Source organism: Neopelma chrysocephalum, unplaced genomic scaffold, assembly GCF_003984885.1.
Source record: "Neopelma chrysocephalum unplaced genomic scaffold, ASM398488v2 Primary Assembly neopelma1_119, whole genome shotgun sequence".
Lineage (NCBI taxonomy): Eukaryota > Metazoa > Chordata > Aves > Passeriformes > Pipridae > Neopelma > Neopelma chrysocephalum.
In genome coordinates this window covers 5,359,483-5,364,524 of record NW_020897781.1, presented here as the reverse complement: position 1 = coordinate 5,364,524, position 5,042 = coordinate 5,359,483, and the positions used below count along the sequence as shown (strand labels likewise).

The following is a 5,042-nucleotide window of genomic DNA, read 5'->3' as shown; positions in this document are numbered from 1 at the left end:
CTGCTGCACGTGTGCTCTAATACAAAGTACAGTTATTTGTCATCTATTTGTTCCCCTTTCCTCACTATCAGGCCCTGAAGGTCCTGTGAACCAAGTCAACCAAACATATTTCTTCTTCTCCTCCCTGCTGGCCTCAAGATTCCTGGGCTCCAGGCCGATTGTTCTCTTCCTTACTGGCCTGGAAGGTCCCAGGCACCTGGCCAGCCCAGTGCTGTTAATGATCCCACCACCCAACAGGGAGGTGTAACAGCACCCGGAGCACTGACTATAAAGTCACAGAGTTAGAAATCCTAAGTGGAGAATTCGGACCCAAACTGGTGCTGAACAGTGAGACCCATGACCCCCCCGTGGCCACAGTTGCCTCCTCCATCCTCTGCTTCCTCAGGATTGAATGAGTGACTCTTATTCTATTACATGATTTCCAAGTCTGTATTATGATTGTTGTATTGATACAGCAAACCATGTTCTAAGGTCCTCCAACCTGCAGAGAGTCCTGGTGATAAGAAATTATAATTTGTGTTATAAATTCTGTATTATTCTACTTATAGATTGTACTAAATTGATTCTTCTTGTAGAAATCCTGTGACATACTAATCATAAATTCTATGCTATACTAATCATAATATCGTCTTTAAGAAAGCTTTAACTGTAACTACAATTTAGTGCTGTCTTCACTCTGAAGATCCCTAAAATCCTGTCTGTCCCCTTAGTGTCAGGTGCAACAGGCTTAACTTAAAAGAAGGAAAACACCAGTAGTATTATTGCGTTGACAGAATGTTGTCTTTGCACACCTCGGGCTGTGAACTGGAGTTGGTAGAATTGTGTATTTCATCCTGCAGTTCGTGTTCAAACAGCTTTTGTACTTCCAGGTACACTTAGGTTTATACCCAGGCAGTGCAGGGCCCATCCTCCTGCTCTCAGCAACAGGACAGCCATTTCGTGGGTGGAAACTGCTGCTGCTCTTCCCTTGCAAGGTCAGAATAAACGGAGCAGCATCAGCTGGCTGGCTGGGATGGTTCCAGCAGGCAGATGCTGGGACTGCTGTTGTGCAGGGTGTTCTGTGTACACATGGAGTAGCCTGTGTTCCCAAGAAACGAGCCCACGAGAATCCAGCTGCTGGAGTGGCACGTTGGGTTATCAACTACAAGAATTACAAATTGAGAGTGGCAGTGACTTGTCTGCACAGCCCAGGTAGGTCCCACTTGACAGAGGTGGGCACAGCATCGGGTCAGGTTGGTACCTGTGCCAGTTTGATCTCACTCCTTCCTCAAATGCAAAACAAACTTTCATGTGTTTGTGCCATTTACCTGAAATGGGGGGGGATGCATCATTAAAAGTAATTCACACTGTTTAGGACTTGGTTGTAAGGCAATATGAGACTGAGGCAGCATCACAAAGGGGACCAAGTGCCTTGGGAACACTTGCACATTGACGAGCAGTTCCAAATGTTTGTGTTGCATCAGCTCGGCAAATGCTTTTTGTTGCAGTGCATAAAAGATACAATACCTGTCAACATTAGCTTTGTAAAGAGAGACCGTTTTCTTCTGTTGACTAATTATCCAGTGAATATATTCAGTTTGAAGAGACACTTCAATAATTTAGCAGGCATGTGCCAGGTAATATAGGAGCTTTTGTCTTACTCGTGGCATAGATCTTCAACCCTGTGTAACACAATCTCTGGCTTTATGTATTCAAGGAAGTGTTTGGTATAGCTCCTGTATCAAGTGCCACTGAAAAGCAGGCCTAGATAAAAGATTAAGGTAATACTCTCAACTGTGCATAGGGAAGGTTTACCCTTTACTGCCCAGTGTATTTTTGCAGGCAATAACTGGTTTCCACGTGTGAGGTGTGGATATCCTGAGATGCAACAATGGGTTTGTTGTAGCAACAGAAAAATGCTGGAAACTGCATGTTAAATACCCCAGTCAGCTAAGTCTCTCCTTCTTGATGGTGTATTAACAAATGCTTTGTAGTTTGATACAGAATGCTTTGTGTCATTAATGTTTCTTAAATGCTGATTATTGGTTTGCTGGACCAGATAAGGGGAGTGATGTTCAGTTCCTCTGAATGCTATGAAGCAAAACTCCAGTGATTTCCTTCAGCTCCTCCAGAGGTACTTACAGTTATGCCAGAAAGGTTCAAATGTCCTTTTCTGACCCACTGTCAGCTGGTTCAATCACCTTCCTCTGGCAGCCTTCAACAAAAGGAGATACATTTTGTTCAGAATAGGCCATGATTACTGTACTCAGTAAAGTGCACAGATAATGCAGTAGCTCAAACTGTTCCCAAACGACTAAAACTAGAATTCAAATACAATCTTTACAATCTTTTTTTATTTGGAAGGACAGCTCTCTGCCAGGCTCCTGGTGTAACACAGGGTGGGATTTATATGGACTCAGGTATCACTTACTGACAAGTAATTGCTTTCTGCAGATACCTGACTCTTTTCCTTGGAGGTCTCCCTTTTCTATGTAATGTTCATTCTTGGTCTGTTGCAGACAGTAGCTGGTGGTTTAAGCATTAATGTTTAATTATGGAACAGTATCTATATAATTATAAAGAACAAATTTTACATCTGTCGAGTGTTGTCAGACTTCAAACATGGGCATGTAGCATTTCAGAAACACATTCACTGGACTAAAACAGCTTTTCACAAAACCACAGAAAGATGGGAGATGTGTATTTAAAGAGAACAGCTTAGCAAAACCTTTTTCATTGAACCCTTCTCCTATAGAGCTTTTGTTCAGCCATAGGCTGCGTGATGCAGTTGGAGTCCTTCTGTAGTGCTGACCTGTGTCTTTCTCAATGGCTGAGGTCATCCAGTTCATCATCTGAGCACTTTTCTTTGGTGGTCCTGCCAAGAGCAGTAGGGAGATGAGAGCGATGATTGAACTCTCCAAACGATTCTGAACTGGCTTGGCCCAGGGAAATGTTCACTAATAGTAACCTACTTGCTCTTAGTAGGCCTCCTTACCTTCATGGGTAGTTCTGTCATGACTACCCTTCTGGTAAGGAAACAGAAGAGTTGTTTTTCTTCTTGTAGGCTGGTGAAAACGTCCTCTGAGGTTGGACTGGCCTTGGCACCCCGAGGCTGGCAAAAGGAAAATCATACTCTAAGAAGCAGAGTGGATTCCTGGTTTAGTACTGATCCATACGCTTCATTCACGAGCTTGACTTGACTTCAAAAATGCAGATCAACTGATCTGTCAGCCTTTGTGTCCTTCTGAGAATGCATGTAATACATGCCCTCTTTATTGTCTTACCCTGTTCTCTAACTAAAAGCATGATGAGGTTAGGAACTGGTCCGTGTGATTTAGCAGGAAATGGGCTGCCTTTGTTTCACTTGTCATGTTCAGCTGATGTCATTGTCCTGTTGCAATGTTGGGGACATCGTGTTGCTGGCAACTGCCTGTTGAGCTGTTGATGCTTTTCCTCATCAGCAATGCCTGCGATGCTCCAGCCGATGGGATGTGGGTGTTGGACTGTTGGGAACTTGATGGCATTGCCCAAGTGAGCTTTGACCTTTGCAGTCTGTGATTGTGCTGCACTTCTGTGGCACCATCATAACTAATTTTTTTTGTAAAAGGCACATTTTGGGCTTTTTGAGATCATGCAGAAGCTGGAATCATTCAGATTTCAGTCCAGGGAACTGTGTTTTTCTTTTTGAATACCTTTCCAGGCTGCATGGATACACCTTCTGTATCCAGTGCTGATATGTTGGTTTGTTGTCCTGACATTTCAATTGTGTTCATACCCTGTTCAGAGCCACTGATTCAGCAACGAATCTTTACTGCCTTGTGTTTGAATAGAGTAGACATGGTAACTAGAGGGCTCTAAGAGTTTCTAACGAAACCTTTAAAGAAGGTTAATTACATACCATGCCAATTTTTTTTGTGTGTGTGTATGGTATTCTGCACTTGCCCAGGTTCATTGTGGGCATTAAATACCTTCTAAAAGTATCACAACTGGAGGGATGATATCAGAGTCTGTATTAGTAAGGTCTAAAACACAGCAGCCTGGAGAAAAGGACCATCAGGTTAAGAAGTGATCCATAGGTGAGACCTGGATGTGGTCACCTGTGGGAAATTGGATAAAAAGGGCCTGGCTGAGGTCTGACCCAAAGCTATCGATGTGTTCCAGCTCTGGAGTCACTTTTCTTTCACTGTTGAGAATGTCTGTTATGTCCACACAACTGTGTTGTACATCCCAGAGCTGAGGTATCTTGTTTAATGTTCTTCTGTGTCCTATTCCCTGGCTGGAGTGTGTGGACAGTTCCTGCTCAGTTTGTACTACCAGTGTCACGTGCACTCCCATGAAAAGGTCATGGGATGTGGCCCTGGCAGCTCTGGCACAGATTGTTAGAAGCCTTCTGGCATTTTCTTTTTTTAAATCAGAAAATACCACTTAGTTTTATCATAACAGCTCCACAAATATTTGGCCAAAAAAATATAATTATTAATGCTGTTTCAAAAGGCCTGAAGTGAGCTTCCTTCCTTTAAAGAACATTAAATGAATTCTTGCTCATTTTCAAATGTAGTTTTATGTTTTTCAAAATGCTAACTAAAGTATGAAGTAACAATTAATATTTCCCAACGTACAACATAAAATTGAAATAGCGAAAATATTTGTTTAACTATTTTGAGATGTAAGTTTTGCAGTTTGACTCAAATGGAATGTTTCTTTCTAAAAAAAACCTTTTTAAGGGAGGAAAACCCTTTTGATAATTAAATCCCAGCCTAAGAGAGATGGGACAATATTTCCATTACAGAGAGGCAGATTTTCTGTGCAAGAATTCAGGAAAGGAACAGTATCTTTATTGGAGGTTGTGTTTAGCAGGTGGTGATAAGTGACTTTATCTCTTTATCTTTCTTTCCCTTCTCCCCATGCTCTGTCTTTCAGATTTGGGGATACCTGAGCCTGTTCCTGAAGAGACTCTTCCTCCATGGCATCACCAAAGGCAAACTTGAAAAAATGGGAAGTATTTTGGCCTCCATATTTAATGTCCTTCTGACATCACCTAATGTGCCATAGCAGGAAAATGT

The 5,042-nt window shown here is 42.3% G+C and overlaps 1 long non-coding RNA gene across 1 annotated transcript; it reads left to right on the top strand.

Annotated features, from left to right (window-relative positions):
* Positions 1-230: 230 nt before the first annotated feature.
* LOC113974417 lies at positions 231-1,162 on the top strand. The gene is made up of 3 exons (XR_003536544.1): positions 231-425; positions 870-974; positions 1,053-1,162. It is a non-coding gene; the product is annotated as an uncharacterized LOC113974417 (long non-coding RNA).
* The last annotated feature ends 3,880 nt before the right edge of the window (positions 1,163-5,042 follow it).